Source organism: Eurosta solidaginis, chromosome X, assembly GCF_040869045.1.
Source record: "Eurosta solidaginis isolate ZX-2024a chromosome X, ASM4086904v1, whole genome shotgun sequence".
NCBI lineage: Eukaryota > Metazoa > Arthropoda > Insecta > Diptera > Tephritidae > Eurosta > Eurosta solidaginis.
The window spans coordinates 184,956,563-184,982,021 of record NC_090324.1 but is presented as its reverse complement, the minus strand read 5'-3'; the positions used below and the strand labels follow the sequence as shown (position 1 = coordinate 184,982,021).

Genomic DNA, 25,459 nt, shown 5'->3' with positions numbered 1-25,459 from the left:
ACTTAATATGGTAGGTGTCACAACCATTTCATAAAGTTTTTTCTAAAGTTATATTTCGCGTCAATAAACCAATCCAATTACCTCACCATGTTTCATCCCTTTTTTCGTATTTGGTATAGAATTATGGCATTTTTTTCATTTTTCGTAATTTTCGATATCGAAAAAGTGGGCGTGGTCATTGTCGGATTTCGTTCATTTTTCATACCAAGATAAAGTGAGTTCAAGTAAGTACGTGAACTAAGTTCATTAAAGATATGTCGATTTTTGCTCAAGTTATCGTGTTAACGGCCATGCGGAAGGACAGACGTACGACTGTGTATAAAAACTGGGCGTGGCATTAACCGATTTCGCCGGTTTTCACAGAAAACAGTTAACATCATAAAATCTATGCCCCTACCAAATTTCAAAAGGATTGGTTAATTTTTGTTCGACTTATGGCGTTAAAAGTATCCTAGACAAATTAAATGAAAAAGGGCGGAGCCACGCCCATTTTGAAATTTTCTCTTATTTTTGTATTTTGTTGCACCACATCATTACTGGAGTTGAATGTTGACATAATTTACTTATATACTGTAAAGATATAAAATTTTTTGTTCAAATTTTACTTTAAAAATTTTTTTTTTTAAAGTGGGCGTGTTCCTTCTCCGATTTTGCTAATTTTTATTAGGCATACATATAGTAATAGGAGTAACGTCCCTGCCGAATTTCATCATGATATCTTCAATGACTGACAAATTACAGCTTGCAAAAGTTTTAAATTACCTTCTTTTAAAAGTGGGCGGTGCCGCGCCTATTGTCCAAAATTTTACTAATTTTCTATTCTGCCTCATAAATTCATTTACCGAGTTTCATCGCTTTATCTGTATTTGGTAATGAATTATCGCACTTTTTCGGTTTTTCGAAATTTTCGATATCGAAAAAGTGGGCGTGGTTATAGTCCGATATCGTTCATTTTAAATAGCGATCTGAGATGAGTGCTCAGGAACCTACGTACCAAATTTCATCAAGATACCTCAAAATTTACTCAAGTTATCGTGTTAACGGACGGACGGACGGACGGACGGACGGACATGGCTCAATCAAATTTTTTTTCGATCCTGATTATTTTGATATATGGAAGTCTATATCTATCTCGATTCCTTTATATATGTACAATCAACCGTTATCCAATCAAACTTAATATACTCTGTGAGCTCTGCTCAACTGAGTATAAAAATAGGTAGGTACTTTGTGTGAGGATGTAAAGTTTCAGTTTTTTTGTGGTCTGCGTGTAAAAACTATGACTACGAATCACGTATTTCAACAATATATGACGTAAACGTAACTATTTGATGAAATTTTATGAAGTTTGAAGCTTCTGGTCGTAAAAAAGGGGCAAAAAAATACAGTTTATATGGGGTATATAATATATGTACCACCGATCCCTATGATTTTTTCAGACAACAATATATGCTATATACGTAAGCATTTGGTGAAATTTGAAGCTTCTAGCTGTTAAAATGGGGCAGAAATTGCGCAAAGTTTCTTATCTGAACAATCGGTTGTATGAGATATATACTATATATACCACCGATCTCTATGATTTTTTCAGGCAACAATATATGCTATATACGTAAGCATTAATTTGAGGCTTCTAGCTGTTAAAACGGGGCAGAAATTGCGCAAAGTTTCTTATCTGAACAATCGGTTGTATGAGATATATACTATGTATACCACCGATCTCAATGATTTTTTCAAACATCAATATATGCTATACACGTAAGCATTTGGTGAAATTTGAAGCTTCTAGCTATTAAACTGGGGCCTTAAAACAAGGGGGCTGCTAAAACAGGCCTAAATATATCCCCCCCCCCCCCCCCCCCCTCGTAACATAACTTTCTTTGGTTATTTTCCTTCGTTACTACCACCCACATATTCTTGTGATCACTATACACACAGGCTTGTGTGAGTGGTAGCACGTATGTATCTTAGGTTTTTACCGCTGTGAGCCCGCGGTACAGCAACTTTGTTGCCGGGAAACCCAACGAAGGGGCTGTATCGTGGGTTCATCGGATCATGTGGCAACGAGTCTCCTTCTTTTTAAATCCAGTAGCCAGAAAAGGTACACGCAATCGCCCGTTCACGTAAGTTATAATTTCCTAAAATATATTTAATATTTTAAACTTTCAAAACATTTGTTAACATCTTCCTTAACACTTGTTGTATTTATACACATTGAATTAAAAAACACTGTGAATTCCTTTTTTATTAATACGAAACCTTTTTGGTGTTTTTATTTTCTTCCCCTTTTTTCGCCTTAACTAATCTTTAACAAATAAGTGGGTGCGCGCCGTTGCCACCACGCATTTGGACATTCCCTCAAACTACTAGCTTTCTGGCAAGCTTCGAGGCCACTTCACCGAGTAATCTCTCTCGAATAAATTCCTTCATTCCAGTTCATTTTCAATCAGTACTCTCTGCAAAGGCAATTAATTAATTAATATTTCAATAAATTTTCATTTAATATAATGGATACCTATATACGCCAAGCGGAGGCAGTGACTGAGTTTGAAAATGACTATCATGATATGTCCCTTTCAGACCATACAAAACACACCCTCTTAGTCCAAAAGGCTGAAGTCGCTATGGGAGAAGGCGAAGCAGACATATGAAGAACTCTTGAGCTCCTCAGAACTGGAGGCAAAAGAGCTGTCGGCCATCAAAAAGAAGCACAAAATTGCATACTTCAGCTTTCTCAAGTGCCAGGCAGCGATGGCTGAACTTTCGGGAAAACTTGTGAAAGCTGAAAAGAAAGAAGAAAGCTCAGGAGACAGGGAATATCGCGTGCGCCTGCCACCGTGTGATACGGACGTTTTCAAAGGAGATTACCTTTCTTGGCCTTCATTTAGAGACATGTTCACTGCTATATATATACGTAACAAAAACCTCGAAGCAGTAGAAAAATTATATTATTTAAACCAAAAGACTCAAGGTGAGGCCAAAGAGATAGTTGGGCGGTGTCCTTTAACGAAAGACGATTTCGAAACAGCGTGGAAAAATCTTTGTGATAGATACGAAAATAAACGTATCTTAGTAAACGCCCAATTAAAAATTATTTTTAGTTTGAAAGCAGTTGAGAGTGAATGCGGTAGCTCTATAAAGAAACTGCAACGTGAAATAAATAATTGCATCTCGGCGCTCCAATGTCATCATATAGACATATCAAACTGGGATGCAATTATAACATATATATGTTCCACAAAACTGCCAGAAACGACATTGGCACTCTGGGAAAAAACAATTGAAAACAAAACAAAAATTTCAAAATGGGCTGATATGGATAGATTATTATCCAATCGTTTCCAAACCCTAGAAACCGTCACTGATCTAGAGGGGATACAGTTTCCAAAAACTCGAAGCCACAAGTATCTCGTTCGACAACAGATACATCTGCTAAAAAATTAGGGTCCTATCAGACAAGTTCAAGTGTAGCCAAACCTACGTGTAAGATGTGCAAAAGTCCTGCACATCGAATTTCAAAGTGCGAAAAGTTCTTACGTTTAACACCCAATACACGCTTTGAACAAATTAAGAGCAGCCGTGGATGTATAAACTGCCTTTCTGATGGCCATTCGGTAACAAAGTGCACCAGTCAAATGAACTGTGCCACATGGCATTTAAGACATCATACGCTGCTTCATATTTCGAATCAGCCAAAGCCAACCAATACTTCAGACACTATCGGGAAAATGCTCCGATTAATAATGTGAACTCATGCTTCGCAAATACAAATAAAGGGGTATTACTAGGGACAGCTCAGGTTAATATTCATTTTAATGGTGTTGACTATTCGGCGAGAGTCCTAATAGACTCGGGATCTGAATGTTCATTCATTACCGAGAAACTAAAGCACAGTATTAATCTGCCATCCAAACACCTGCATGCCCAAGTTTCGGGCATCAACAATATAATGTCTGCAGAAGTAAAAGAAGTGTGCAACATACAACTGCGGTCACCAACCGACCCATTAATCGAGATCAATACGATCATGCTGGTTTTACCACAATTCACAGGGAATCTTCCAACTTACCAAATAAACGCAATGACTAGGCAAGCATTCCCTGACTTAGTACTGGCTGACAAACGATTCTTTGTCAATTAGTCAGTCGATCTAATTCTGGGCGGAGACATATACCCCCAAACTATGTTAGGCGGCATTAAGAAAGATGTGCTAAACACACTAATAGCACAGGAAACCGTGTTCGGCTGGATTTTGACAGGCCGGACAGATGCGGTTGATACAAATAAGACCCTAGTTTCATATTTCAACGAGGTCACTTTAGACAAACAACTGGCGGCTTTCTGGGAGATAGAGGAAATTCCAAAGAAGAGGAGCATCAATAACGATGACACTTACTGCAAGGAGCTATACAAATCCACAACAGTTCGGAACAACGATGGCAAATACGTAGTCTCCTTACCCTTTAGGAAAGAGTTTAACTTAGGCCCTTCATTAAGAAGTGCGTGTTCTCAATTCTATCGCAACGAGACACGACTTGCGAAAAACACAGCCCTTCAAACGGAATACAAGAGAGTTGTATCCCAATATGAAACCTTAGGGCACATGAAACAAATAGGCAATATTTCGCCAGACTCAAATTACTGTTACTTCCTACCTCACCACGCTGTTATAAAGAAGGGAAGTACAACGACAAAAGTCAGAGTCGTATTTAATGCATCTTGTCCTACCATTAATGGCAAAAGTCTAAATGATGCCTTATATCCAGGTGCGATTCTTCAATCCGACCTGACAATCATTATACTACGTTTGCGGCTGTTCAAATACGTATTTAACAGCGACATAGAAAAAATGTACCGCCAAATATGGGTCAATGAAGACCAAACAAAATACCAGCGAATCATATTTCGCAAATGCCCCAAGGATCCAATCAAACTTTAAGAATTAAAAACAGTAACATTTGGAGTGAATTGTGCTCCATATCTTGCGATTCGGACACTGCACCAACTCGCTGATGACGTGGAGACCTCGCATCCAATGACAGCAGATATCTTGCGAAATTGTATGTACGTTGATGATGTACTCGCCGGTGGGCATAGCATCGGAACTGCGATAATGGCAAGGGATCAAATATCATCGGCGTTACAATCGGCAGGTTTCCCATTGCGAAAATGGACGTCCAACCGCAAGAAAATTCTACAGGGTATACCGAAGCAACATCTATTAAGCGAGGATTTTCTTGAGTTTGAAGACACCAGCATGGTAAAAGCACTCGGTATCAGATTGAACGCTCATTTCGACTACTTCTTCTTTGCAGCGAAACCTTTTGATAATAACCCTACTGTAACAAATAGGTCAATACTGTCTGCGATAGCAACACTTTTCGACCCTCTTGGCTGGCTGGCACCAGTCGTAATTGTAGCCAAAATTATAATGCAAAATATTTCGTTGGAAGGCACGGGTTGGGACGAAAAGATATCACCAACTACTCTAGATCGTTGCACCGCATTTATGCAAAAATACGGAAAAATTAACGATATCCGCATACCTCGATGGGTTCATTTTGCCCCAAAGAACAGCGTCGAATTACACGGATTCAGCGATGCTTCGGAAAAAGCATATGCCGCCACTGTTTTCCTGAGGGTACAAACGAAGGATCAAGTCTTCACCAACTTGCTGATGGCCAAGACGGGAGTAGCCCCGGTCAAAACTATATCATTGCCACGATTGGAACTCTGCGGCGCAGTCCTACTTGCAGAAATCATAGAGTCGGCCATAGAAAATATGCAACTTTCCAATATTAAAGTAACCCTTTGGACAGATTCGACGATAGTACTGGCATGGATCCGAAAGCCACCATGTTCGTGGTCAACGTTTGTGGCACATCGAATAACGAAAATCTTCGACAAAGTTAGAGACAAAGTATGGCGGCATGGAGACTCCGCGTCAAACCCTGCAAATTTGGCGAACAGAGGCCTCCTCGCTTCGGATCTAATCGGCAATTCTTTGTGGTGGCAGGGACCTTCTTGGTTACAAGAAGACAACGAAAATTGGTCAACACAAGAAGAAGATTACAATACGAATATCGAAGAAAAGAGGGTGAAAGTTCATGCAACATCGGTCGAAAATAACTTTGATATTCTGGATAGGTTTTCCGATCTACCAAGGGCTTTGCGGGTTATATCCTATGTTCTTCGGTTTTTCCAGAATACGCACCCATCTCAACTAAAGCCTCCTTTAAAAGGGATTCTCATTCGATAGCCTCTGACGAAATAGAAAAAACCACACGAACCTTGATAACAACATGCCAAAAGCAGCACTATCAAGAAGAATACGCAAATTTGAAGTCAGGAAAACCAATAAATGGCAAGAGTGAGATTTTACCCGTGAATACATATATAGACGAAGAAGGCATCATTCGAACTGTGGGGCGGACTGGGGCATCCAAAGATATGTCTCATAACGAAAGTCATCTCATTATCCTTCCTTACACTTGCAGGTTATCCAGGCTTATAGTTCAATCCTCTCATGAGACCACCCTGCATGGAGGGAACCAGCTGATGCTACGTCATATCCGCACTCAGTACTGGATCCCACGCGTTAAAATCATGATAAGGTCGGTTATCCACAACTGTAAGGTCTGTACTATTTACAGGGAGCGGACACAAACGCAACTTATGGGGATCCTTCCGAAAGAGCGCACCACTTTACTAGGGCCTTCACCAACACTGGGGTAGATTTCGCGGGACCATTCGATATAAAATCCTACCGAGGGAGGGGATGTCGAATTTCAAAAGGATATGTTTGCCTGTTTGTCTGCTTTTCGACGAAAGCCATCCATCTCGAAGCGACAAACGACCTTAGTACCGGGTCCTTCCTAGCTGCCTTCGCCAGATTTGTATCCAGACGAGGCTGTCCGAAAAACGTTTACTCCGAAAATGGTACTAACTTTGTCGGAGCTTCGCGATCTTTACGATCCGAGTCCAAAGCATTTCTGCGTGAAGCAAGGGACGGAACATTGACTAAATATAGTCATCACATTATAGAATGGTATTTTATACCGCCAAGCGCTCCTCACATGGGGGGTTTGTGGGAAGCGGTGGTAAAAAGTTTTAAGACCCATTTTAACAAGATCGCGTCCGATCATAAATATTCCTTCGAGGAGTTTACTACCCTCTTATGTCGAATGGAGGCCTGCCTCAACTCGAGACTTCTAAGTTCCTCATCCAACGACCCCTCCGACCTGGAGCCGCTTACCCCAGGCCATTTTCTCGTAGGTGGGCATCTTTTAGCTCCACCTGAACTCGATTGTAGTGAAAACCCTGCCTCAATTGTAAACAGATGGCAAAAGATGAAAGCCCTTCATCAAACCTTTTGCAAAAGATGGAAATCGGAATATAAATGGAAACGTCGGCAATCCAACTTAAAACCGGGGGATCTAGTCGTCATAAAAGAAGATAACCTACAACCAAACGAGTGGAGAATGGGGAGACTCGTCAACGCACACCCAGGTTCCGATAACCGTGTACGTGTTGTTGACAATGAAGGGACAAATTACGAGACAAATCGCGAAACTGGTACTACTTCCGCCCAACAACAAGGAAAATGAACTTTAATAGTCCACATCCCTCTATCCCAAATAACCCAGCTCTCGTTCACCCCGAACGAGGCCAACACACCGATAACCTTGCTCTCGTTCCCATGAACGAGGCCAACATACCCTAGCGCAGACTCACTATCTGCCGCAGAATACAATTGAATCATTTTTTTTCTCATTATCATAAAAATTCAACTTGCCTATTGCCAAATTCCTTAAACGGGTTTTTGTGTTGGCTATATCTGGCGCATTGCACCCGCAACCGCTTGGGCTTAAATGTAGAAATTTTCTCAACTGTGATCACTTAAATGAGTATACCAATGTATTATTTACATTTCTTAACAACAGTTAAATAAAATGAACTGCATATGTATAGTCAGCCTTGTCCGTCCGGATGTCACGTTGTTTAAAAATGTTCCCAAATTATTTAACAAATTATAAAATTGCTTCGAATAAATGTTTTCATACATTTAAAGCGATACGGGCAATCATCTCTTAACTCATGCAAATAGACAACATTAAGTAATTCGTTGTAGTTCCATACATGGAACACAAACAGCAACATTACCAAGTTTCTTTGAAAATCGCCTCACCAACAAGCATAACTTTAACACATAATTACATACGATGTATGTAGTATGTAAAAGAATAAAATATGCAAAGGAGGCAATTGGGAAAACTTCTCAACAACTACGGCATGACGTGGCTGAATGCGCTTGTAACACTTCAACCATCGTAGGAGTGCGGGTTCACATCCCACTCCTGCTGTAGCATGGAAATCAATTTCACGATCACGTGCAGCTGATAAGCCCCAAAAATTAACAATAACCTTTTTTTCGCTCTCTGAATTTTTTCACGAATTTTGATAAACGTAATCTCTGCGATCAATCATCATATTTACCCTAGTGATGTCACGACAGACCTGCAACCAGCCCCTATTTAGCGCAGGTTTTTTTCTTGAAATTACCGTCCGATAGACCGCGTCGCACCCAACGGATACTAAATCGCGAAAATAAAACCTCGAAAAATCTTACAAACACTCAAGCCCGAGACAAATATATCATAGAAAGTGGTTACCAAGAAGCAATTCCACAGGCATGCAGTACTAATTCCACATCCAAGTGTACGCAGCTGCCGCAACTACCTCTATCAGTCCTAAATCCTATATTATATTATGTATTGGCAAGTTGTGGCGAAGAATTAGAACCCGTTCCAATGTTAAATGGGCATTCCGCTCGGCATTACCAGAACTCATAGGCGGTTGAGGACTATAACTCCGGCAGCACATCATCACAACAAGAATTACCCACTATGTCAAATATTGATTTAACATGGCAACAATATTAATATAGAAACTGCAACAAAGATGCTTCCAAATGCGAAAAATTAGGATATTCCTAGTGATGATTTCAATAAATCCATCAGAGCAGATAATTCTTACGAATCGGATAAACATTGTGCGTTATCACTTGTATATTTATTCTAACGTTAAATGTGAAAAAGAAAACTAAAGCAAAAATTTATATACTCACATAGTTGGAAACTGGAGATGATGTAGTGCTGGAAGATTAGAAGTAATGTAAGAATATCGGCCGTTGCATCTGCTCGTTCATCGTGTGTATTCTGTTTCGATAAAACTGTCGAATTTACTCCCGAGTTAACCTACCAGGTGTAATATTCGCTTATACAATTTGTAAATGGTTTATATATCAACCACATACCCTTGCAATTTAAAGTTGTATCCCAAATGGCAAATGGCGCAATTTCCTTTTGGGTGTCTTGAAATTCGTGCAATTTTTGAGTTTCTTTAAAAGTGATTTCAGGCGAACGAAAGCCTTTTCTTTATTATATGAATACAGTTTCCAAACCTGCTTGGCTTCCTCATCTGTAAGTGAAGTTGTTTTAATAACCATTGAACCATATCACAATGACGTAGGATCATTATTAAAGCAACTTCCTGTTGCAATGTACGCTTGAGTTGGGTTCATACTTTGATCTCCATTTAAATCGGCATTAGGATTGAGTTTATGGCTAATTTCGCCTTCGTGTACTTTAAATCCCGATCAAATGTTTTAAAGTTGAAGCTTTTACAAATTATTTGTTCGAATGTAATAGAATTACTTCGCGTTTTGAGTTCAATGTAAAGTGTTCTTTCTTTATTTAGCATAGCGCATGCAAGAAAGTCCCGATTGCAAGTTAAGGTATCAAAGGACACTGCATATACTTCTCGATTCCTAATTCAATCAGTTAAATTTAGGGTTTTTTAGGAAAAGATGTTCATAAATTCTAGTGTTTATCGCTGAAAGTCCTATGGGTCGTTGAAGTGGTGCTTTTTCAATTTCAAATATAAAAATAGTGGACATACTTCAATTACAAAATGTCAGCGTTTTTTGAAACAATGAAAAGCACGCCACATGATGCTGGTAATAGGTGTGCGCACTTGGAATCTATCCAGAATTGCGCATACGTTTTAGGTTCATCATCTTCAGTTTGGAACAAAAAAAAAAAAAAAATGTTTCCATTATTTCCAGATCCCCAAATTTTGTACGTAGAAAATATTTTCGGTAACTACATCATTCGTTTTCAAAATTGGTTTCAAGATTGTCAGCAATGTTAAACTATTGGTGACAAATGTGACCACATGTCGCCACAGCGTGCTATCATTGGCCCTTCCTCCAGATTCTCATTTCGTGCATAATTACAGACATAAGTTTCAAGATCACGGGAAATATCGAAATCCCTTTGTGTAGCAGATTTGTGTTAGTGCATCTCTGCGTTTGCGCAACGTACACGTTCCAACATTTGCTCAAAATAGCCAAACCTGCAGGTAAGGCTATTTTTAATCCGCTTGCCACCCTAATTTTCCGAAAGAGTATATCGTAAAATAACAACAACCCCAAGAATATTAAAAGTCCTGAACGGAAAACTGGTATGACGATACCCGAACTAAATATAAAATGTTTCGTTTGATCTTGTAACCACAAGGCTAAAGCATATAGCACGATAGGTAAAGCCATTGTATTCGACAATGGACGGCTCATATAAAATATCAAATGGAGCTGAGTCAACGCTATTATAGTAAACCAAACCGTATTTCAGTGCCTCGCTGTTTGGTTATTACACCTCACAAATAAAGAATATCATGCACTGCTTACAAATTGAAGCTTTCTTCCACTTTGACGAAACAGCGCACCTAATACATCATGTTGATATATGGACGGTAGTGATGAAGTTTGCTTCATTTGTAAGTTTGCTGTTATCTATTTTTATACCATTAAAATCGTAAATATTGTGTCCAAACATCGGGTGTACAATTTATGTTCTGGTTCCTGTTTGTTATATGTTCTGTAGCCCAATGTCGCACCGAAGTAAGAGAAAAAAAGTAAGAGGGACCCAATTATAAACTCGAATGCATCAAATAAACCTGATTATCCATGGACTGAATATAATTATATTAGCAATATGATATATTTTGGTATTTCGTGTGCTATTAAATTGTTTCGCCGATGCCATGCCAAGAGAAACTAAATATAAACGTACAAATAATGAAATACCAGAAAGTTCGGCCAGTTTCCTATCTCGCATTACATACACTTGGCTCGATATAATGGCATGGAAGGGATATAGAAATCCCCTAGAAAAGAAAGATCTATGGGACTTACGTCCACAAGACAGCAGTAAAGAAGTTATGCCTGTATTTGCATATTATTGGAATAAACGTGTACGAAAGAATGATAAAAGTCACAGCATAACTCCACAACAACCAAAAGCCCAATATAGTAATGGCAAGGTTGAATTCGAAAATCCACATGCAGCTGGCTCCAGCCATAAAAGGAAAATAACATCGATAATGCCAGCCATTCTTAAATCAACTGGCGGTGTATTTCTACTGGGTGCACTTATAAAATTAATAGCTGATCTTCTAACCATTGTACAACCGCGAATATTGAGCTTAATTATCACTTTTGTTAAAGATTATGCCGACAAAGAGACGGAGCCACAACCCTAATGGAAGGGTATATTCTATTCAGTACTATTATTTGTTACGGCAGCTGCACAAACTGTCATTTTGGGACAACACTTTCATCGAATGTTTGTTGTTGGTTTACGTATACGTACAGCGTTAATTAATGCTATTTTTCGTAAGGCTTTAGTTATTTCAAATGCTGCACGTAAGGAATCAACGGTGGGTGAAATTGTCAATTTGATGGCAGTGGATGCACACCGTTTTATGGATTTCACAACATGTTCCAATATGATTTGGTCAGCACCTTTACAAATTACATTAGCTATGTATTTCTTATGGTTACAATTGGGACCATTTGTATTAGCGGGGCTTGCTGTTATGATAATTTTAATTCCAATTAATGGTGTTATAGCCAATCGTATTAAAGTCATATCAATATGTTTTTACTTAATTTGTCGTATTTGATATGACTGTAAAAATAATACCTTATGCGCTGTTGTTGGTACGGTTGTCTCTGGTAAACCTCCGTTAGCTGTACCTAGCAAGAAAAAAATATATAGAGCAATTAATTAATGAAAGATAAATTACGATTTCCTAACCATACTCACCGCCGCGTGTTACAATGAATGACATTTTTTTTTTTCATTCAGGAAATGGAAAAGCGTAGCAGATGTCAAAATCTCTACATTTAATGCTTGACTGTCAATGATTATTGCAATACAAACGTTAGGCCTCATGCGCAAGCATCTCGCGCACTACACGTCACGTACTAAATGCCGCACTACATTTCCTGCACTACACGCCGCACTACACGTCACACACTACACGTCACGCATTACATGCCGCACGACATATCGAGCACAACACGCCACACATGTCGCGTATTACATATCTCGACCAATCATTCATTTGGTCGAGATTTAAAATACTTAATTCCACGAATCTCAACATTATCGACAATACACGTCAAATATAATGTTGAATGGTGGAAGTGAAACTCTGTTATACCTTTTCAGCCAGGTTTCGAACCATTCCGTGTGGTGGCAGGCCACTTGTTGTGAAAACAAAGCTCACCACAAATCAAAATAAATCCTTAGGACTACTTCGGCGACATCTACCGACATAAAATAAATTATAAAATGTACTAAAGGTGCTAAAGCACCAGCCACTTTGCATGGATGCGTGCTGAATTCGTTTTTTCTTCGTTTCTTTGCACGCATAAGTATTTACTTATGGCCTTTAATTTTTTATTTCAATAAATGTTTTTTTTCTCTTGCGAAAATATATGAGAGATAATATTTTTTTTTTTGGCTTACGCCACCCAAACAACATTCCGCCAACCTAAATTTGGGCATGATCAATGATACCAATATTCTTTCAGATCATGACCCGTTTCGAAACTCTATTGGCCAAGTCAGAGGGGAGCGCCAAGCGCTTCGACGTCGCCTGCCAGATCTGCGGTAGAAATCATAGTATGAGGTATGTACTGAGTACAGAAGCAAGTCGCCCGAAGAAAGGTTACGGGCTGTCCTACTACATAACTACTGCCCGAATTGTTTGTCGCTGTTTCATCGCGTTGACAACTGCAAAAGTAAATATCGCTGCAAACGGTGCCAGCAAAAGCACCACCCCACGCTCCATCTAGATGAGCGTCTTTCTGAACGCGATGATGCAACAACCATTGGCGACGACAACCCGTCCGATGACACGTTGTCAATCCACATAATGGGGCCGACAAAGTCCTGGGCTCAATAGGTGGAGGAGGAAGAAATGGAGGAGGAGAGAGCAAAGGCGGAGGAAGAAAGAGGTGAAACGGAGACAACAAGACCGTCAACGGTCAACCATGGGATGCGCAGTTTTCGGCCGCTGTTACAGCGTGAAAGAAGCGCGGCGAAAGCAAATAAACGTCGAAACGAACGAGAAAACTGGCGGCACCGCGACATCGGACTCCAAGGAGGCCCGACCAAGCCATCCAAACGCGGAAGACAGCAGCGGCGAAAGAAATCAACGCCATACACTTCTGACGCCCTAGATACAAAGGCACTATCGCGTGGTACACCGGAAGGCTTCCGAACCGGCCGGCTGCTCCCAGCCACTCCAGCACCCATCATGCGGTCTTTCGTGCCCATTGCGCCGACGGCCATCGTACGCGTCGAATCGCGTGGGCACCTACATCTGGTTCGTACCATCATTGATCCCTGCGACGCCAGCACCATCGTCGATGCAGAGCTGGTACGCGATTTGCAGTTGGAGCGCCAAGGACCAGGGCAATGCACCCTTATTCTGCGCGGCAAGTTCGGGTCAACGACTCATGTCACTACCCAAGCCGCCGTGGTCAAGGGCCACTATCGGTTGAGTCCGCCATCCAATGTGGATCCAAAGATTGACGTTCCGTTTGAATTCATGCGGCTTGCAGATCCTCAGTTCTACCGCTCATCGCCAGTTCGGCTGACACTCGGCGCTGATCTATACGCCGAACTGATGGTGAGCGGACCGACCGTATTCGGGCTGGTAGTCTCAGGAGCCGCCAAAAATAGGAGCGTTTCATAAAAACTAAGTAATTACTGCACGGAATTTAAAACCACGTACGTATATTTAATAACCTCTTTTCTTTTTCTTCACAGGACAACGAGACACGAAGTCCATCGTGCGACGTGCAGTGCTTGCAGTCCGCATCTGCACATCGACATAACGCCTTACTGGACGTGCGATCACGTGTCATTCTTTTTTTTTCCTTTCATTTTTTTCCTTTGTTGCTTACGGCAAGGGGGCCGGTATGTTTAGGCCACAGGCCTAAATATATCTCCCCCCCCCCTCGTAACAAAACTTTCTTTGGTTATTTTCCTTCGTTACTACCACCCACATATTCTTGTGATCACTATACACACAGGCATGTGTGAGTGGTAGTACGTATGTACCTTAGATTTTTACCGCTGTGAGCCCGCGGTACAGCAACTTTGTTGCCGGGAAACACAACGAAGGGGCTGTATCGTGGGTTCATCGGCTCATGTGGCAAAGAGTCTCCTTCTTTTTAAATACAGCAGCCAGCAAAGGTACACGCAATCGCCCGTTCACGTAAGTTATAATTTCCTAAAATATATTTAATATTTTAAACTTTCACAACATTTGTTAACATCTTCCTTAATACTTGTTGTATTTATACACATTGAATAAAAAAACACTGTGAATTCCTTTTTTATTAATACGAAACCTTTTTGGTGTTTTTATTTTCTTACCCTTTTTTCGCCTTAACTAATCTTTAACAAATACGTGGGTGCGCGCCGTTGCCACCACGCATTTGTCCAGTACTAAATATATATACTATATATACCACCATGTATATACTATATATACCATCGATCTGTATGTTTTTTCAGACAACAATATATGCTATACACGTAAGCATATGGTGAAATTTGAAGCTTCTAGCAGCTAAAACGGGGCAGAAATTGCGCAAAGTTTCTTATCTGAACAATCGGTTGTATGACATATATACTATGTATACAACCGATCTCTATGATTTTTTCAGACAACAATATATGCCACATACGATAGCATTTGGTGAAATTTGAAGCTTCTAGCTGTTAAAATGGGGCTAAAATTGCGAAAATACATATATATATACTATATATATATACTATATATACCACCGATCTGTATGATTTTTTCAGACAACAATATATGCTATATACGTAAGCATTTGTAGAAATTTGAAGCCTCTAGCTCTTAAAATGGGGCAGTAATTACGAAAAGTTTCTTATCTGAACAATCGGTTGTGGGGGATATATACTATATATACGCCCGATCTCATAAATTTTTTCAGGCAACAATATGTGCAATATACGAAAGTATATGGTAAAGTTTGAAGCTTCAATCTGTTAAATTGAGTAAGATGTTACAAAAATCCTCTTTTTCTGAAAAATCGGTCAAATGTCTAATCGGACACCCAAATACACCCGCTCACCAAATTTTATCAAGATATCTCAAAAATTGAGGGACTAGTTTGCATACAAACAGACAGACGGACAGACGGACATGGCTAAATCAACTCAGCTCTTCAACCTGATTATTTCGGTATACTTAATGGTGGGTCTATCTATTTTCCTTTAAGGACTTACAATTTTGGGTTTCGTGACGAAATTAATATACCATTTCATTTTCATGCAAGGTATAAAAATAGGTAGGTACTTTGTGTGAGGATGCAAAGTTTCAGGTTTTTTGTGGTCTGCGCGTAAAAACTATGACTACGAATTACGTATTTCAACAATATATGACGTAAACGTAACTATTTGATGAAATTTTATGAATTTTGAAGCTTCTAGCCGTAGGTTAGGTTAGGTTGGGCGGTAGCTTCCCTGATAGAGGAAGCTCACTTGGACAACATGACGGTCCCTTGTGATACCACATATAATAAACTAAACTAACGGTGACGTAGATATAATTACTTAGACAATCGTTGGGTAGCAACGATAAAGTTCCGAATGATCCCGATCTCAACCTTGGATAGTTCCTCGGGAGATCCAAGTGAGTCACGACCGAAATACTTTCGCCTAGTTCTGGCAAAAGCTGGGCAGTCAAGCATAAGGTGATTTGGTGATTCCACCTCATCATCCTCCATACAGCTGCAGCAGGATGGAGTTTCCAATATATTGAAACGTACCGCATGGATACCCATGGGACAGTGCCCTGTCAAAACCCCAATGACCATTGATAGGTGAGCCTTAGTGAACCCAATTATTTCAGCAGACCTCCTGCCATCCACTTTCGGCCAGAAAGATCTTGATATCCTACAAGACGTAGTGTCCGCCCAACGTTTGCTGAGCTGAATCGAGGCCCAGCTATGGAAGAGCAATCCACAGGTGGCTAGCGGAATCCCGAAATCCCTACAGCCATCTTCATCCGGTTCAATTGTACCGATTCGGGCTAAGAGATCCGCTTGACAGTTAACCGGAATATCACTATGGCCCGGGACCCAGATAATCTTAATTGTAAAATAATTCGATGCAATCGCAAGTGAGGTCAGGCACTCCCAGACCACCCTCGATCGCACTGTAGTTGAGCTCAAGGCCTTTATAGCCGCTTGGCTATCAGAGTAGATGTTAAATTCCCTAACCGTAGTAGCGCTGGATAGCATTTCATCCACCGCATCCTTAATCGCAGCAACTTCCGCTTGGAATACACTGCAGTGATCAGCCAACTTAAACTTGCGGCTTACATTTAGCTCTTGACAAAAGACCTCCCCGCCAACCTTTCCGTTAAACTTCGACCCATCCGTGAACAAGTTAACCGGTCCCATGCCCCAGATAATTCCTCATCTCCACTCCTCCCTCGGGGGAATGACTGGGGTGAAGGTTGTATAGGGAGCCGCCACCGGCATGCAATAGTCCGTCCTGTCCGGGATAAAGTCGAAACTAGTAAGAAGGCTTCTATCCGTAAAAAAGGGGCAAAAAAATACAGTTTATATGGGGTATATAATAAATGTACCACCGATCTCTATGATTTTTTCAGACAAAAATATATGCTATACACGTGAACATTTGGTGAAATTTGAACACATCTAAACGATTTTTAAGATAAATATGAAATAAAAAATAGGTAGGTACTTTGTGCGGGGATGCAAAGTTTCAGGTTTTTTGTGGTCTGCGTGTAAAAACTATGACTACGAATCACGTATTTCAACAATATATGACGTAAACGTAACTATTTGATGAAATTTTATGAATTTTGAAGCTTCTAGCCGTAAAAAAGGGCAAAAAAATACAGTTTATATGGGGTATATAATATATGTACCACCTATCTCTATCATTTTTTCAGATAACAATATATGATATATACGTAAGCATTTGGTGAAATTTGAAGCTTCTAGCTGTTAACACGGGGCAGAAATTGCGCAAAGTTTCTTATCTGAACAATCGGTTGTATGAGATATATACTATGTATACCACCGATCTCAATGATATTTTCAGACATAAATATATGCTATACACGTAAGCATTTGGTGAAATTTGAAGCTTCTAGCTTTTAAAATGGAGCCGAAATCGCAAAAAAAATATATATATACTAAATATATATACTGTATATACCATCATATATATATTATATATTACACCGATCTCTATGATTTTTTGACAAAACAATATATACTATATAATTAAGCAATCGCTGGAATTTGAAGCTTATAGCTGTTAAAATGGGGTAGAAATTGCGAAAAGTTTCTTATCTGAACAATCGGTTGTATGAGATATATACTATATGTACCACCGATCTCTATGATTTTTTCAGACAACAATATATGCTATACACGTAAACATTTGGTGAAATTTGAACACATCTAAACGATTTTTAAGATAAATATGAAATAAAAAATAGGTAGGTACTTTGTGCGGGGATGCAAAGTTTCAGGTTTTTTGTTGTCTGCGTGTAAAAACTATGACTACGAATCACGTATTTCAACAATATATGACGTAAACGTAACTATTTGATGAAATTTTATGAATTTTGAAGCTTCTAGCCGTAAAAAAGGGCAAAAAAATACAGTTTATATGGGGTATATAATATATGTACCACCTATCTCTATCATTTTTTCAGACAACAATATATGCTATATACGTAAGCATTTGGTGAAATTTGAAGCTTATAGCTGTTAAAATGGGGTAGAAATTGCGAAAAGTTTCTTATCTGAACAATCGGTTGTATGAGATATATACTATATATACTACCGATCTCTATGATTTTTTCAGACAACAATATATGCCATATACGTAAGCATTCGGTGAAATTTGAAGCTTCTAGCTGTTAAAATGGGGCTAAAATTGCGAAAAAATTTATATATATATATTATATATACCACCAAATATATACTATATATATGTGGGGTTCAAAGGGTATTAACACGCACTTTTCTTTAAAATTACGTCAAATTGTTTGTATTTCATTTATTTCGGTTTTACAATTAACATTTCAAGTTCGTATTATTTTGCGTTGTACGCTACTATTTTAGGTTACATAGACACGTTTAGTTCACATTTACACATGTTTTAGTTCAAATTTATTTATTTAGTTAAACATTTTTACTTTGCACTTATGCTTCGGCATATACAAAAAAGAAGTTATTTTTACTTGCCGTGGCGCGTCCGATTCACTACTCAACTTCATATGAACTGTCCTCAAGCGCAAAACTATGACTTTGAAATTTGTCTATTCGCTATTTTAAAAGTTCCGTTATCCCTTTGTTGCTTGTTTGCATTTTATCTTATTTATTCATGTTTCTGCAGTTAGTCCGTTGTCCGCCTGCAGTCGCTTTATGACATACAGTGTTGTAAAATGTCTTAATTACTTTAAGGCTCCCACATCCGGCCATCCTGAGTTTAGTTCGCCTCGAACGATGGGTCGAATGCTTTCATGTACTCCGCTACCGTTGTACTAAGTCTTGGACCCTCGTGGTCTCCTACCTTCTCCACTTCGTATCTACCGTGATTCAATTTCTTGGTAACTCTATATGGTCCTAAGTATTTTGGTTTCAGTTTTAACCCTGCGCCGAACTGGGTACGCTTGATGGCTACCAGTTGGCCTAGTTTATACTCTATTTCCCGTTTTCGTTTAGCGTTAAAATTTCTCTTGTTTTCTTCTTGAATCTTCTCTATGTTCTCTTTTGCCGTCTGTCGGACTTCATAACGTTCACTATCTATCTCTTCGACTCTAAGTTCTTCTAACATTTCCCTAAGTTCTGGTACATCCGCAACCCTCATTTCTAACCCCGTTAGGATTCTAAAGGGTGAGAATTTTGTGGTTCTGGGAGGAGTATTATTTATAGCGCGTTGTACTCTATCTACATGTTTGTACCAGGACTTTGGATCGTCGACGCAGAGTTTAGTTAGCATTGGCAAAATGACTCTATGAATCCTCTCGACTTGACCGTTACCTCTAGGGACACCTGTGGCTATGTTTAAAAGTTGTATATCTTCGCTTACGCAATATTCCCTGAAGGAATTTGACGTAAACGAGGTACCCCTGTCAGAAATAATACGTTTCGGATTGCCGAAAACTGACGACTGCCCTTTTAGTATGTTGATCACCGATTCTGCGCCCGTGTTCTACGTCGGATAAGGCCATGTGAACTTTGAGAACGCATCGATTACAACAAATAGGTAATTGTATTGCTTGTTTGTCGTTTCCATTGGCCCTAAGTGGTCTACATGATAAGTACCCAATGGTTGGTCCTCCTTATTGATCGGACTCAGAAATCCCTCTTTTTTCCCCGCCTTCGCTTCCGAGACAAAACATTCCATGCACGATCTAACAAACTTTGCTACCTTCTTTGACAACTGTGGCATGTAATACTTTTTCTCGATTGCTTCTTGAGTTTTTTTGTTAGAAAAATGTCCCTGGTTATGCGCGGTTCGTATAATTTCGTCCTCCATCTGAGATGGGATAACCACTAACGTCTTAACTGGATCTTTGAATAAAATGTCATTGTATAGGTAATAATCTTCGTAAGGACCTGTTTCTAGTACTTTCCTAACTGCCTTAATCCAATCATCGTCCATCTGAGCTAACTTCAACCGATGACTTAATGTATCCTCCAATAGCAAGCACGACATTCTACTGAGCGCGTCTACATGTCTCATTTTTGTTCCGCTACGGTGTTCGATTGTGTAATCAAAATCCTGCAAATACAAAGCCCAGCGTGAAACTCTTAACGGTACATCACGCTTTTTTAACGTCATCGTGAATGCATTGCAGTCGGTTACGATTTTAAATTTGATGCCTATCAGGTAAACCCTCCATTTTTTTAGTGCCTCAATTATTGCTAAAACTTCCAACTCATACGAGTGGAGTGTTTCCTCAAATGGTTTAGTTTTCCTGCTCATATATTGCACAGGATGAAATTCTCTATCGTCGACGTCTCTTTGCAATAAAACCGCGCCATAGCCGTACATACTTGCATCTGTGTGGACCTCAGTGACTGCTTTAGGGTTATATAAAGCTAAAACCGGGGCCGTAACCAAAGCTACTTTAAGTTGCTGGAATGCGGCTAGCTCCTCGTCTCCCATCTGAAACCTATTGTCTTGGCGGAGAAGCTCAGATAGCGGCTTTGCTATAATCGCGTAACCTTCAATAAACCTTCTGAAATACGACGTTAACCCTAAAAAGCGCTGAAGACTTTTCTTTGAAGTTGGTACCGGAAAACCCTCTACTGCCTTTGTCTTTGCTAAACATGGCTTAATTGTGCTATTTTCTATCACATAACCTAAGAACTCAACTTTTTTCTTCAAGAACTGACATTTTTCCCATTTTATCTTCAAACCACTTGCGGATGCAACTTCCAAAACGAGTTCCAAGCTCTTCATGCCTTCCATTTCGTCTTTCGCCGGAATAATCAAGTCATCCATGTATACGACTACCACTCCTGATTGTATTAGAGGGCGTAATACTGCCGTTATGTACCGTGAAAAGACTGCGGGTGAGTTGGAAATTCCGAATGGGACATAGAGGAACTCGTATTGACCACTATGGGTCACGAACGACGTATATTTTCTGGAATCTTTCCCTATAGGCACGTGGAAGAACCCATTTGACAGGTCGAGCATCGTGAAGACTTTGGCGCCTTGAAATCTTTCTAAAACGTCGTCAATTAACGGCATAGGGAAATTGTCTCTATAGATTTTTTCGTTTAACTGGCGGTAATCGCAACAAAGTCTTTTACTTCCGTCTTTTTTCGATACCAAAACCACAGGTGACGCATATTCCAAAGAGCTGGATTGGATGATGCCTTCTTCCAGCCACTTCGCAATTTCGGCGTCTACCCAACACCTATCTTCATATGAAAGTCTCCGTGGCCTTTGATATACTGGCTTTTCATCGGTTAAAATGATCTTCATTTCTACTGGAGACATTTTACTTCTCACGGGTACATAACTTTTAACTAAAGACCTAATTTTTGCCTCTTGGAGTGCATCTAAGTGCGCCAGATCTAACTCTTTCTCTCTTTCTTGGCTTTCCGCCGTGCATATATTTCCAAATTCATTAAAAAGTTCGAACGTCTCTTCTTTTCTACCAACAACTGACTTAGTGTCCGTAGCTAATTTGCTATCAACGGCTGACTATGCACCAGCAACTGCACTACTTCTTTCTATTGTTATTGGCTCACAGCTCGCGGACACAGTTCCCCGTTTTCTAAATTGCACTTCATCATTCTTTATTACTATGTCCACCCATTTCAAAACGTCATTGCCAATAATAACACCGAATCTGGAAACTCTCTCGCGAACAACATGAAAGTTAATAACAACTGCGGAGTCATCAAACTCTACTTCGGTCTTAAACCCACCTAAAGTTATCAAGGCACTATCGGCTATTCCGAATAGTTGATGCTTTTCGTTGGTTAACTCGAATTCGCCTAATGATGCCAACACGTCATATCTAATCAAGCATAAATCACATCCTGTATCTATGAGTGCTGAATGTACGAAGCTCCGAATTTTAATGTCTTTAAAAATAAGTCCGCCCCGTGATACGGTTCTGCTTTTTGTACTCATCATGGTTGCATTAAGCGATTCTGCCTTCAACTCCTTTTTGGGGTTTTTACAATTCGACGCTATATGACCCAGTTGACCGTGACTGTAGCCTGGGGACAATTACGCAAAATGTGGTTTGTTTCACCGCACCGAAAACAGCGTTTATCTTGTTGGTGTTGCGCTTGTTTTGGTAACTTCCCAGATTGTTCGCTTGATTTAACTGCAGCTGCTCGGCTACCTCCCCGGATTTTCTCGTAAACTCTTATTTGTTCTTTTAACTTGTTTATGTTTCTTGCCAGGTAGAGATTTGCCTTGTTGGACCTCGTATCTGGCAAGCCATCTATAAAATATTCGATTATGCTAACATCATCTAAATCAATCATTTTCCCTATTTCCATGAGGTTGTACAAGTACTCTTTGTAATCTTCGTTATACTGTTTTCGCCTATTGCGCAACATACGATGCACTTCATTCGCAGATACTGCTGAACCAAATTCTTCTTTTAACGATTTTTTCAAAGAGTCCCAGTCTTTTATACCTTTTTGGCACTGAACAAACATCTTAGCACCACCTTTTAGCAATTGTTTTGCATAAATAAATTTTTGCAATTCATTCCACTGCACTGCTGCAGCGTTCTCCTCAAAAATTTCTAACCACTTTTCTATTGATGCTTGGCCTGAACCTGAAAAACAAGACAAAGAATCTTCGATGTCACGAAGTGTGAAGGGTGTTCTAGTTATTTCACGCACCCCAACGGCAACGGAGTGTACAGAGGAAGCATTCTCGAAGACTTCGTAGTCTGTCTTGAAGGACTACCTTACGACCACTTGTGGAAAGCCCTAGTTAAGTGAGTTTGCTTTTCAAATTACTTACGGTCAACCCTAATATTTCATCTCTATCCATTGTGCCACGGTAAGCTTTATAACTTTTTTTTTTTTGGTATCTACCTTGTTATAATGTATTGAAATGGATATTCTTATTTTTCGCAAAAATTAGTACTAAAAGCAATTCTACAATACAATCGAGTTAGTATATAAACTTATACTTATCGTTAGTTTGTCTCGACAGTGTTCAGCTTTCTCATTTGTAAGTGCGGCATCGGCTCGTATCAACAACTGCAACTTAGTAGGTGTAAAGTTTCTTCCATCAACTGCAACATAGGTTCGCCAAATATTATCACTTATTCGCCCATGTCAGTACAGTAACACATCAACGGTTGGGCTTTTACTTAGTCGCCCACAACAACAACATTTAAGTTTTACTGCTTGGCTACTCGACTTGTTCACAAACAACAGTACAGTAACACATCAACGGTGGGGCTTTTACTTAGTCGCCCACAACAACAACATTTAAGTTTTACTGCTTGGCTACTCGACTTGGTCACCAACAACAGTACAATAACACATCAACGTTCGTGTTCCGTTGTTCATTAAACGGACGCCGCAAAGCGACAAAATTTATTATTTCTTTTTCACGCAAAATATGAGCGATGAGCATAACGGCTTTTCAACGATAGGGTTTTGCATATAGGCACCCCAATGTATAACTGTTCTATCGTATGACTTCAATTAAACCCGATATGAATTTCTGGTACAGTTTTATGCAGATATTGCTGCATTTCTAGCACTGAATTTTTCACAACGATCTGTGACAAGATTTTTTTTTTGTATGTACGTGTGTGGCTTAACGGCTTTAGCACAAATAATCGGACGGCGCATGAAATAAAAATTTTTATTAAAAGAAATTTCTGCACTTCTGACACCATTTGTGGGGTTCAAAAGGTACTAACACGCACTTTTCTTTAAAATTACGTCAAATTGTTTGTATTTTATTTATTTCGGTTTTACAATTAACATTTCAAGTTCGTATTATTTTGCGTTGTACGCTACTATTTTAGGTTACATAGACACGTTTAGTTCACATTTACACATGTTTTAGTTCAAATTTATTTATTTAGTTAAACATTTTTACTTTGCACTTATGCTTCGGCATATACAAAAAAGAAGTTATTTTTACTTGCCGTGGCGCGTCCGATTCACTACTCAACTTCATATGAACTGTCCTCAAGCGCAAAACTATGACTTTGAAATTTGTCTATTCGCTATTTTAAAAGTTCCGTTATCCCTTTGTTGCTTGTTTGCATTTTATCTTATTTATTCATGTTTCTGCAGTTAGTCCGTTGTCCGCCTGCAGTCGCTTTATGACATACAGTGTTGTAAAATGTCTTAATTACTTTAAGGCTCCCACATATATATACTATATATACCACCATATATATACTATATATACCACCGATCTGTATGATTTTTTCAGACAACAATATATGCTATATACGTAAGCATTCGTTGAAATTTGAAGCCTCTAGCTCTTAAAATGGGGCAGTAATTACGAAAAGTTTCTTATCTGAACAATCGGTTGTGGTGGATATATACTATATATACGACCGATCTCTATGATTTTTTCAGACAACAATATATGCCATATGCGTAAGCATTCGGTGAAATTTGAAGTTTCTAGCTGTTAAAATGAGTCTAAAATTGCGAAAATATATGTATATACTATATATACTATATATACTACCGATCTGTATGATTTTTTCAGACAACAATATATGCTATATACGTAAGCATTCGTTGAAATTTAAGCCTCTAGCTCTTAAAATGGGGCAGTAATTACGAAAAGTTTATTATCTGAACAATCGGTTGTGGGGGATATATACTATATATACGACCGATCTCATCAATTTTTTCAGGCAATAATATGTGCAATATACGAAAGTATATGATAAAGTTTGAAGCTTCAATCTGTTAAATTGAGTAAGATATTACAAAAATCCTCTTTTTCTGAAAAATCGGTCAAATGTCTAATCGGACACCCAAATACACCCGCTCACCAAATTTTATCAAGATATCTCAAAAATTGAGGGACTAGTTTGCATACAAACAGACAGACGGACAGACGGACATGGCTAAATCAACTCGGCTCTTCAACCTGATTATTTCGGTATACTTAATGGTGGGTCTATCTATTTTCCTTTAAGGACTTACAATTTTGGGTTTCGTGACGAAATTAATATACCATTTCATTTTCATGAAAGGTATAAAAATAAGTAGGTACTTTGTGTGAGGATGCAAAGTTTCAGGTTTTTTGTGGTCTGCGTGTAAAAACTATGACTATGAATCACGTATTTCAACAATATATGACGTAAACGTAACTATTTGATGAAATTTTATGAATTTTGAAGCTTCTAGCCGTAAAAAAGTGGCAAAAAATACAGTTAATATGGGGTATATAATATATGTACCTCCGATCTCTATGATTTTTTCAGACAACAATATATGCTATATACGTAAGCATTTGGTGAAATTTCAAGCTTATAG

General features: G+C 39.1%; 2 pseudogenes; one reads left to right on the top strand and one right to left on the bottom strand.

The window, feature by feature from the left end:
• LOC137235315 (probable arginine--tRNA ligase, cytoplasmic) overlaps positions 1 to 25,459 on the bottom strand; it is a 517,389-nt pseudogene that overhangs the window by 116,025 nt on the left and 375,905 nt on the right.
• On the top strand, positions 10,738 to 12,027 carry LOC137234742 (multidrug resistance-associated protein 1 pseudogene; annotated as a pseudogene).